Source organism: Triticum urartu, chromosome 6A (assembly GCF_056163025.1).
Source record: "Triticum urartu cultivar PI428250 chromosome 6A, HENAU_Tu73, whole genome shotgun sequence".
Taxonomy (NCBI): domain Eukaryota; kingdom Viridiplantae; phylum Streptophyta; class Magnoliopsida; order Poales; family Poaceae; genus Triticum; species Triticum urartu.
Window position 1 is genome coordinate 178,848,759 of NC_141878.1, and position 12,724 is coordinate 178,861,482.

The following is a 12,724-nucleotide window of genomic DNA, read 5'->3' on the forward strand; positions in this document are numbered from 1 at the left end:
GGAGGCCGGCCAGCCCTTGGGGCATGCCAGGAGAGGAGGAGTCCTCCTCCTAGTATGAGTAGGTATCCCCTTTCCTACTCCTACTAGGAGGGGGAAAGGAAGGAGGTGAGGGAGAAGGAAAGGGGGGTGCCGCCCCCTTTCCCTAGTCCAATCCGGACCAGATGGGAAGGGGACGCGTGGCCTGCCCTGGCCGGCCCTCTCTCTCTCTCTCCACTAAAGCCCATGTGGCCCATTAGTTCTCCCGGGGGGTTCCGGTAACCCTCCAGTACTCCAGTTTTCTCTGAAATCACCCGGAACACTTCCAGTGTCCGAATATAGCCATCTAATATATCAATCTTTATGTCTCGACTATTTCGAGACTCCTTGTCATGTCCGTGATCACATCCGGGACTCCGAACTACCTTCGGTACATCAAAACACATAAACTCATAATACCGATCGTCAGCGAATGTTAAGCGTGCGGACCCTACGGGTTCGAGAACTATCTAGACATGACCAAGACACATCTCCGGTTAATAACCAATAGCGGAACCTTGATGTTCAGATTGGCTCCCACATATTCTACGAAGATCTTTACCGGTCAAACCGCATAATGATATATGTTGTTCCCTTTGTCATTGGTATGTTATTTGTCCGAGATTCGATCGTCGATATCTCAATACCTAGTTCAATCTCGTTACCGGCAAGTCTCTATACTCGTTCCGTAATTCTACATCCCATAACTAACTCATTAGCTACATTGCTTGCAAGGCTTATAGTGATGTACATTACCGAGAGGGCCCAGAGATACCTCTCCGACAATTAGAGTGACAAATCCTAATCTCGATCTATTCCAACTCAACAAACACCATCGGAGACACCTTTAGAGCACCTTTATAATCACCCAGTTACATTGTGATGTTTGGTAGCACATAACGTGTTCCTTCGGTATTTGGGAGTTGCATGATCTCATAGTCATAGGAACATGCATAAGTTATGGAGAAAGTAATAGCAACAAACTAAACGATCATCGTGCTAAGCTAACGGATGGGTCAAGTCAATCACATCATTCTCTAATGATGTGATCCCGTTAATCAAATGACAACTCGTGTCTATGGTTAGGAAACATAACCATCATTGATTCAATGAGCTAGTCAAGTAGAGGCAAACTAGTGACACTCTGTTTGTCTATGTATTCACACATGTACTAAGTTTCTGGTTAATACAATTCTAGCATGAATAATAAACATTTATCATGATATAAGGAAATATAAATAACAACTTTATTATTGCCTCTAGGGCATATTTCCTTCACTTTATGATGAATCTTATACCATGGACCTAGAGGACTTTTGTGATGCATGCAAAATTCCACAATGGGGCCTTCTTAGTGAGCCTCACAAATCTGAATATAATTATTTCCTTGCTAGCATCACTGTTGGAGAAACTAGAAATATCACACAAGCCTCCATCGGGAGCATTCATTTTCCCGTCGTACATTATTTTGTTCTATTCATAGGCAGATAAATTAATGGTAAACATGATCATAGCCCCCTTTGTGCATCGGATCTTAGTGTCCTCAAGTGTGCGGTGTTGGGTGATAAGTGATATAATTTAGGGGCTATTATTGCTAGGAGATTACACCATAATGCTAAAGATGGAGATTTAATTGGTGGGATTTATGCAACTCATTTAGCTAATTATTTGGGTGTACCCATTGAGAGAGTCCAGGACTAAGGGGTCCTCGGGCGTCCGGCCTGTTGGACATGGGCCGGACTGATGGGCTATGAAGATGCAAGACCGAAGACTCTCACCTGTGTCCGGATGGGACTCTCCATGGCGTGGATGGCAAGCTTGGCATTCGGATATGAAGATTCCTTTCTCTGTAACCGACTTCGTATAACCCTAGTCTCCTCCGGTGTCTATATAAACCGGAGGGTTTAGTCTGTAGAGACAATCATCATAATCACATAGGATAGACTTTTAGGGTTTTAGCCATTACGATCTCGAGGTAGATCGACTCTTGTAATACTCATATTCATCAAGATCAATCAAGTAGGAAGTAGGGTATTACCTCCATAGAGAGGGCCCAAACCTAGGTAAACATCGCGTCCCCTGTCTCCTGTTACCATCAACCTTAGATGCACAGTTCAGGACCCCCTACCCGAGATCCGCCGGTTTTGACACCGACATTGGTGCTTTCATTGAGAGTTCCACTGTGACGTTGAAGTCAGGATTGGTGGCTCGCCTTTCGATCGGGCAATATCACAGCGGAAGGAACTCTGGCATCGGGCCAAACCCTCCGGCTGGGTGGCTTCATCATGACCGCCGGTTTGGCTGGTGAGGCGACGATGACTTCTTGGGTCATCGAAAATCGCCTCTGAATTGACTCCAAATAATCCAAACGGATGGATCCAACGGAATTGTCATCCTTGAACGAACTCCTGGATTGCATCGCCGCCTTGGGGGTCACTACAGACTACGATTAGATTGGGCTTAAACCTGATTAGAGAGAAATCAAATCTCCAGCGATCACCCATCAGATAGCGGTAGTAGAGGAGCAAAACAACAGCTCTCCCTCTATACTGAGGATGAACTATGTTCGGATCTCCGAGCTCGAAGAGCCGGATACCTGTCTGCGAAATGACATGCCTTGCTCTCCGAACCCGGAATCAGATGGTAGACCTGAAAAATCGGTCGATCTCCCGGAGCCCGAACTGTCAAGCTCGGAAATTTCTCAAACTCCGGATCCCAAATTGGGTTAGGATTTGGATTTAAATCCACCCACCCACCCAGATATACACGATCTCACATATCAGTAGTCTCAGGAAATAGTCCATCACTTTTGGGCCAGATTCCTCCTTGTCAAGGACAAGATTAAAGATTGTCGCGACAAAGACGCGATCTGAATATTCTGCAATAATTGAACGGACGAAGGAATCCTCAATGCCATCAACCGCCGTAACGTGTTACACTTCGCGGACTTGGCAACCATAGTACAGAAATACCGCGCAATGGAAAGCGCTTGGAAAAGTCAGGCAACTCGCTGGGAACCACCAGTTTCCACTCAACCCTTCGTCCAGGAAAAAAAGATGCACCCTCACGGGGCGTCCGATAGAGCAGTAAAGAAATCTAAACCCATTACGGGGCGCGGAACCGTTGTAGAGGGATGGCTTGACAGGCCATGCAAAATACACACAACACCGGATACCATACCTACCCACAACCTTAGAGCATGTTGGATACTCTGGCAAGTGGCGAGGATATCCTCACCAAAAATACCTCAGAGCAACACCCCTTGGAAGGCGACGACCTCAGGGGATTGATGGTCTTTGAGACTTTCACATCAAACAATCGGCGCAAAAGGGCCCTCCGCGACCTCGCCGAAGTCTGCCAATTCACAACAATACACCCTTGGAACGACACAGCCATAACCGTCAAAGCCAGTGACGAACCAAAATTACGGATAGCCCGGGCACTAGCCGCCCTGGTTCTCAGTCCAATTGTGGACGGCTTTCGGCTCACCAAAGTACTCATGGATGGCGGCAGCGGACTAAACCTCATCTACGAGGATACCCTCAATAAAATGGAAATAGACAGGAGTCGTATCGAGCAAAGTAGCACGACCTTCTGAGGAATCATTCCCAGTCAGGAGGCACGATGCGCGGGAAAAATTACACTTGACGTGGCATTCGGCACACCGGAGAACTATCGGTCCGAAGAGATAACCTTCCAAGTGGCCCCTTTCAACAGTGGATACCAGGCGCTGTTGGGGCGAGATGCATTCACACGCTTCCAAGCCATACCTCATTACGGGTATATGAAGCTCAAGATGCCCGGGCCCAACGCTATTATCACTCTTAGTAGTGATCCGGATATAGCCCTCCGCGCCGAAAACAAAACAACATCCCTGGCCCTTGGGGCACTATCTGAGGCCCTCGCGGCTGAAGAGTTAACCGCGCTGCGCTTGACGGTGGATAGGGATGACGTAATCCTTGATAAGCGCTCCAAATCCACCTCCTTCAAACTAGAAGATGAAATAGTCAAATTCCAAGTCCACTCGACGGACCCAAAGATGATAGCCCCCATCCAGGCACAGCTGGACCCAATGGTGGATGCCGCACTATGAGCGTTCCTATGCGAGAACTGGGACATATTCGCCTGGCACCCTTCTGATATGCCAGGAATACCACGCAGGTTGGCCGAGCACAGCCTCAATATATTGAAGGGATACAAGACGGTCAAGAAAACACTGTGGTGCTTTCCCAAACCCAAACGGCAAGCTATGGGGGAGGAGCTAGCCAAGTTAATTGAGGCCAGATTCATCAGAGAAATAAAACACCCGGACTGTCTAGAAAACATGGTGATGGTGCCACAGAAGGATAAGTCTTGGCGCCTATGCGTCGATTTCAAAGACCTCAACAAAGCTTGCCCTAAGGATCCCTTCCCCTCCCCCGCATCGATCAAATAATTGATGCCACTGCAGGACACGACTCACTGTGTTTCCTCGATGCATATTCCGGATACCACCAAATTAAAATAAAGGAATCCGACCAAGCCGCAACGTCATTCATTACCCCATACGGGCCTTTCTGCTTCAACACTATGCCCTTTGGGCTTAAAAACGCCGGCACCACCTACCAACGCATGATTCAAACATGCCTGGAGAAACAAATCGGCAAGACAGTTGAAGCATATGTGGACGACGTCGTCATCAAGACTAAGCACGTCGAGTCATTAATAGACGATTTACGCCTCACATTCGATAATCTCCGGACATATCACATTAAGCTCAATCCAGAAAAACGTGTTTTCGGTGTTCCCTCTGGAAAACTGTTGGGCTTTATTGTTTCCAGTAGAGGAATCGAGGCAAATCCAGCCAAAATCCGAGCTTTATCACAATTGGCTACACCATTAGACCTTAAATAGGTCCAAAAACTAGCCGGATGCGTGGCAGCTCTAAGCCGCTTTATTTCTAGACTAGGAGAAAAGGCATTGCCACTTCATCGACTTCTCCGACACACTGACCACTTCGAGTGGACGGATGCGGCAATGGCCGGATTGGAAGAAATAAAGGCTCTTTTAGCGAGCAACCCAATCCTGGCCGCGGCAAGCATCGGCGAACCAATGTTATTATACATATCTGCAACACACCAGGTGGTGAGCGCAGTACTCGTCATCGAGCGAGAGGAGGACGGACACAAATTCCCGCTCCAGAAGTCGGTATACTACGTGTCCACTGTCCTAACTCCATGCAAATCCCGATACCCTCATTATCAAAAGATAGCATACGTGGTCTTCATGGCATCCCGGAAGCTACGACACTATTTCCAAGAGTGTTCGATCATAGTTGCTTCCGAAGTACCACTGACTGACATAATAAACAACCGCGACGCCAGGGCTGGATTGCCAAGTCGACAATTGAGCTCCTTCCATTTGACATAACATATAAGCCACGCCAGGCCATCAAATCACAAGTACTGGCGGACTTCGTCGCCGAATGGACAGAGGCCGAACTCCCTAAAGAGTACAGCACATATTCCAACTGAGTCATGCACTTTGATGGTTCTAAAATGCTGGCGGGCTTAGGCGCGGGCGTTGTCTTAACGTCGCCCACCGGAGACAGAGTTTAGTATGTACTCCAAATATTATACACAGACTCCAACAATGCAACCGAATACGAGGCCTTATTGCACGGTCTTTGGATGGCTATCTCCATGGGCATAGAACGCCTGGAAGTGCGCGGGGACTCGAACCTCGCAATATCTCAAATAAATGGAGATTTCGATGCCAAAGATCCGAACATGGAGGCTTACCGTAACGCCGTTCTCAAAATGTCGGCTCAGTTCGAGGGGCTCAAGTTTCACCATGTGGCTCGAGAAAGTAATCAAGCAGCGGATGTCCTTGCTTGCATCGGTGCTAAGAGCGACCCTGTCCCACCTAACATCTTTCTGGAAAGGCTTTTTAAGCCATCCGTGGTGTGGCAAGGGGAGAGTGGCAACACCAGTCCGGATCCGACCATAACCCCAAATTCTGAACACACTGATATAATCGGAGGCTCAGCCACCAAAAAACATCGTCGGACCATCTTATCATGGCAGTCATTGCCTCATGGAATGAACCCTTCTTGGCCTACCTTAATAGGCGAGAGCTCCCTGAGGATCGGACTGAGGCTCGCTGCATTGTTCAGCGTTCGAAAGCCTACAAGGTCCATGAACGAGAGCTCTACAAGAAAAGCGCTACCGGAGTACTTCAAAGATGTATCTCCGAGGAAGAGGGGTGTCAGCTCTTGGCTGAAATTCATGCCGGTCTCGCTGGCCACCACGCCGCGGCTCGGGCCCTTGTAAGCAAGGCCTTTCATACATGTTTCTATTAGCCGAAGGCTCGAGCAGATGCACATGACCTTGTGCAATGTTGCCTCGGATGCGAGATTTTCGCCAACCAAAGCCATATGCCGCCCACTGCTCTACAAACAATCCCCATTACTTGGCCTTTTGCGGTCTGGGGGCTGGATATGGTCGGACCCCTTAAAGGAGGCAGCCATAAGAAAAATATCTGCTGGTTATGGTAGATAAGTTCACTAAGTGGATAGAGGCCAAACCAGTTAAAACGGCCGAAGCCGGACCAGTGATAGACTTTATATCCGGTGTCGTGCACCGTTATGGTGTCCCACACAGTATCATCACCGACAACGGCTCCAATTTTGTAGCCGATGAGGTGAAAGCCTGGTGTGCTAATCTAGGCATTAAGCTCGATTACGCCTCCGTCTATCATCTGCAAACAAACGGTCAAGTCGAACGAGCCAATGGCCTTATTATGAGCAGCATTAAACCCAGACTAGTGCGGTCTTTGAAAGAATCAGACAAGCACTGAGTTGATGAGCTTGACTCCGTACTCTGGGGGCTGCGGACCATGCCCAATCGTACTACCGGATATACTCCTTTGTTTATAGTGTACGGCACAGAGGCTGTGTTACCCTGCGACATTATTCATGACTCACCCCGAGTGCGCATGTACGAAGAGAGAGAGGCCGAGCTGGATCGGCAGGACAGCTTAGATGCCCTGGAGGAGGAGCGCAACATTGCAAAAGCCCGTTCCACATTTTATCAACACCAGGCCCGCAGATATCAAAGCAGAGAAGTGCGTGCCAAGACTTATAATGTTGGCGAACTTGTTCTATGCTTGTCGGAGAAGAAAAAAGACAAACTCAATCCCAAGTGGGAGGGTCCCTTCATCATTGATGAAGTTCTCACTGGAGGAGCGTACTGCCTGTGTGATGCATCAGACAATTGCCTAGAGCCGAACCCCTGGAACGCGGCCAGACTCCGAAGATTCTATGCCTAGCACCAAACTCTTCGTTCGTGTCCTTCTCCCTATTGTCTCCATTATTTTTTCTCCTCTCTTTTATTTTTTCTTTTTTAGCCTTAAAGCTTTCGTACGGCCAAAACATGCACATATGACGTACACATCTTCAAATGTAAACGTCCTTTATACCTGGGGGCTTCTTGCACAGAAGCTTATTATTGTTATTTTTCGAGCATCAAGCTCTTCACATATGTGTTTTCTCCCCATATGTACCTTTTGTTTCACCATTATATGCATCGATATGACTTAGGTTTTGGCCAAGCTGGGTTGCCTGGCTCCTGTGATTATGCCCTACGTTCCCGTTAGTTCGGCTAAGGCATAAAGGGAGAACCTCTACGATTGCTACTGCCGGGTCATCCGGATGTGTACCTCAGACTGGGTGAAGCCAAAAGCTAGCGTTCTTAAGGGAATATTCGGTCGGTGGACTAAAGATATTTTTATATTCCTCCCACTATGAACCCCCAGATGTTACGTATACTGCATCTTTTCAATCACAGTTCGGATATGCATATTAACGCATGTACACCCACGAAAAGGAACCCTTAACGAAACTATTCTCTCTGGAAGATGTTTCTTACAATCACAATGTAATATAACATAGCTAGCCGGATACAACTTGTCTGCTCAAGCAACTATGACCCCTACGCCTGGTTTCCACGCATACCCCGGTCTATTTTGCCGCTCCGGTATTCGGAAAAACTCCGCACCTTCGGGTCCAGAGGTCGAAGCGAAAAGGTCGGCCATGACAATCGTTTTACAATCCGGCTAGGGAAAAATATGTCAAGGAAAGTACATAGTCACTTGGACTCAAAAATTTCCTCCTCTATACTGTCTAACAAGCTGTCTAGCTTACAATCCTGCTGGGAATATTTGGCGGCCACTTCTACTTGGTCATACACCAAATTAACGGGAATTCCATTCCCATCTGACCCTAGAGGTCTGACCCGGGCCATATGATTTGGATCAAGCTTGGTATACCGTGTTTTTACGATGGCCCAGGCCTCTCGCGCACCTTCCTGGCAGGCTGATATCTTCCATAATCAAATACACCGCCGTTCTCCTTCGAACAGCTCCACGAGCTCCGCCATACCTCCTAGAGGAGAGGCGGATGGCCATAAAGCCTTGGCAACACTCTGCATTGCTTGCCTAACTCGCTCGTGCATCTGGGACAACTCTTGTAGCAGGTCGCCTTGAGATCCAGACATTTCCTCTTTGGGACGGCCAGTTAGCATACCTGCAGACATAAATCTGTCAGTTCCGGCCCTCGCCAAATTATAGGGAGGCAAATTTGAAGGGCATACTGAATATGCCGCCTTGTAGCCTCCTATTCTCCTTGACGGCGCCAGCTAGCTGGGCTCGAACATCTTTCAGTTCTTCGCCCAGTTGGGTATGGGAATCCTGCAGCTTGTTCTTCTCATCCCTGACCCGCGTCAGCACACGTTCGCCTGCCGCATGTTGTCTTTTGGCCTCTTGTTCACCAGCCTGGGCTTTCTTCAGGTTCCCTCTTACTTGGTCTACTGATTCTGTCAGCAGAAACACAATAGTATTAATGCAGCTGGTATTTGAATACACTTTTTTCTAGCGGGGAGAAGCATTACCAGGAGGTGCCTCCTTGGATTTTTCCAATTCGGTGGTAGCCGCAGTTAGTTGAGTCTCACACTTTGCCAACTCTTGAGACAATAGGCTATTCTTCTCCATAAGTGCTTGATTATACAATGATCCTTAAATCATCTATATCAACTGCTTTAAGTATCGGGCGCTACTGGTATGTGATTATTAAATCTACACTTACTTGCATATATTTCAGATGCTGGTCTGTGGCTCTGGCAAGTCCATCCCGAGCAGCTTGGATGTACGCATCGGCCGAGCTGAAGGCATCGAATGCCTCCTTTGAAAAGCCGGGGTCACGGAGAACGCCCCTCCGACGATGATGATTCATGGCGCTCTCCACTTTAGAGTTTGTGACGGACATATCGTCTGAATCCTCTGCGGAAGGACAGTCTGGCGCCACTCCCGTGTCAGCCCCCGTCCTTAGGGCAGGGTCTGGAATGTGACTAGTGGAGGCACAACCGGCAAGATCCCCGGACATAGTCTGGCGGGCACTTTTACTGATAGAATGCAGCGGATGACATCATGATTTGATGCTGACTAGGAGGCGTATTTTTAAAAAGAAAGCCTTACCTTTTTGATGAAGGTTCTGCCGTATTATCGATGGCCTTTCTCTCCGAAGACGTGCTCGGCGTGGGCGCCGCTCTCCTTGGAGATGCTTCTGGTGCGCATTACGGCGTCGAGCGCCTCCCCTTTGGAGCACGAATAAGGAAGCTCTTTCGAATAAGGTGTCTGTTAAAATTGCTTACATGCGAAGCAGGGAGGAGACCGGGATAATTGGCAATGATGGGCACTTTTGTACCATCATAGCTCATCTGGTAGAACACACAGTTTTCAAGCTCCACAAATATGTCCGGATCCTCTTCGAATCCGGGGTCAAGGTCCCGGTTGTGACCCTCCGGCTGGGGGGCGGGGCTATGGATCCCCTCGGTAGCCTTCCGCCATTCCTATTGTGTGTGGATAGGTTACTATCCATTAGAAATGATTCAGGGAGAGGATTGAGTAAAATGGCAGAATTGGAACTTACCCAGCTAGGAGGATTATACATGCAAAATCCATCTCGACAATGGAGATGAGTGAACTCCTCCTTCTCCCCTTTGTACAGTTCAGCCAATATTTTGGCTAAAGCGGCGGGGATTTTCGGACCCTTCCGACCATAGCGTGAGGCGTCATCTTCCCCATTATAGTGCTACATGGGAAGCCCTCTGTATTGGAGTGGTTGGACCCCCCCCCCCCCCCCCGCGCACTGTAGAAATCACCATTACCTCAATTATTGATACTCCAAACTGGGCGAGCATCTTAATCTTGCCCATCAACTCACTGACTTCCGCACTATCCTTCTCCTTGAGGCTCCGAGGGCGCCAGCTGTGGTGTTTCTTCAATGGAGCGCTTGAAAAATCGGGGAGACCCATCTGGACTGAGTCAGGAAGAGTGCCATCTTCAAATAGAACCATTCGGAAGGCCACTCTTCGGATGCTTTCTTCGGCGTGCTGGACAGGTATCCGGTCCTGACGATGCGCCATACCTCAGCTCCTCCCACTTCGAATATTGACCCCCCTTGGTTATGAGGGACGAGGCAGAACAGGTTCCTCCATAATTCAAAATGGGCCTCACAGCTCAGGAATAGCTCACAAAGAGCAACGTAACCTGCAATGTGCAGGATGGAGGCAGGAGTTAAATTGTGCAGTTGGAGGCCATAATACTCTACAAGTCCTCAAAGGAATGGGTGGATTGGAAATACGACACCCCTTAGCAAGTAGGTAACGAAGCACACTCGTTCCCCCCTAGATGGACTAGGGAAATTCTCCGCCTGAACCCCGCCGTTGAAGGATGTCGATCCTACTCGGACGGGGACTATATCCACGGGGGGAAGAAAGCCCTGTTTTTGCAGCTTCATCGGCTGACCATGAGAAATGGAACATCTCTCCCAATCACCTTTTTTGGAGCCGTGGGGGCGGGAGGAAGAGCTGGGAAGCTAGCCATGTTGGAGTGGTTTATCCTAGCGAGCTCTGAGGATTTTTTTCGCAGGGCGTGGAATGGATCTGAGATCTAATCTCTTTAAATAGGTGCCTTTCTTGTATGGTCAGGGTGATATGTGCAAAAATACCCCAACCTCTCATATTTGCTCGACACGTGGAGGCTGAAGTCAGCATGGCATGGAAGCCGATGGGCACGACATTAAATGGAAAGCCGAATATTGCTCTTTAAGTCAGGGACTTTGAAGTAATCGGAGGAGGAACCCGCCTTGCAATGCCGAAGACAACCTGCGCGCCGGACACATCGTCATTGGAAGACTGGTTCGGGGGCTACTGAGGGAGTCCTGGACTAAGGGGTCCTCGGGTGCCCGGCCTGTTGGACATGGGTCGGACTGATGGGCTACGAAGATGCAAGACCGAAGACTCTCACCCGTGTCCGGATGGGGCTCTCCTTGGCGTGGATGGCAAGCTTGGCGTTTGGATATGAAGATTCCTTTCTCTGTAACCAACTTTGTATAACCCTAGTCTTCTCCAGTGTCTATATAAATCGGAGGGTTTAGTCCGTAGAGACAATCATCATAATCACATAGGCTAGACTTTTAGGGTTTTATCCATTACGATCTCGAGGTAGATCAACTCTTGTAATACTAATATTCATCAAGATCAATCAAGCAGGAAGTAGGGTCTTACCTCCATAGAGAGGGCCCGAACCTGGGTAAACATCATGTCCACTGTCTCCTGTTACCATCAACCTTAGACGCACAGTTCGGGACCCCCTACCAGAGATCCGCCGGTTTTGACACCGACACCCGTAAGGGGGTATGATATTGGGTTGCCACCTGCTTTTCTAGATTATGAGGCTATGGTACGCTACCAGTTTATTAAGAGGAACAAACAGTTCCTCTAGTACCGACTAATCTTTGATAGGCGGCGCGTCGTCCATGTTACTCTTCCTGCTCCTGCTTTCTTTAACTTTCAGGAAAATGGGCGATATTTTATATCTAGAGAGGAGGCAAACGAGTATGGGTGAACATCGTAGGCTGCTCACCTCTAGGAGGCAGCTCACCAAGCCGTAGCCGCTGCATCTCAGTACAACCCGACTTCAACTTTGGATATCCGCCAGGCCAGTCGTGGCCATAGACCAACTTAGGCCAAAAGGCTAAGCTTGGGGGAGTACGTATTTCTCACCGACATTACATTCATTTCAGCTGTCGGTGTTCATACTTTTTCATTGTAATATCCATGCTAGTTTATTTCTTTTTTTTGCTTTCTTCTTGCGCGTTTGTTAAACCTTAAGGAAAACCAAAAAAAATAGTTGTAGTTCAGTTTACTTTCCGTGTTTATTTAGTTGTAGTATTAATAGAAAATCCAAAAAGATTTCTTGCTCTTCTTTTGCTTGTTGGGAGCTTTCCCGTGTAAATAGTTTTCCTTGTTCTTGTTTTTCTTTCTTTAGAAAAACAAAAAATCCAAAAATATTTCAGTGTGTTTCTTTGAAATTCTTTTCTTTTCTTTGGGGGTCATGAGGAGAAGACCAAGATGAAAATGTTGAGTGGCTCTAATATGCATTATTGTTTATCTAACAAAGAGCCCATATTACCTTCTCTTCTCCTTTGAATAAATGTTTGCAGATTCCACCGATGCACGTGCACTATTATTATTATCCACACCGTTCGGTCGTGCAAGTGAAAGGCAATAATGACGATATATGATGAAATGATTGAGATGAGGAAAAGCTGGTATGAACTCGACCTATCTTGTTTTTGTAAATATGATTAGTTCATCATTCCTGATTCAGC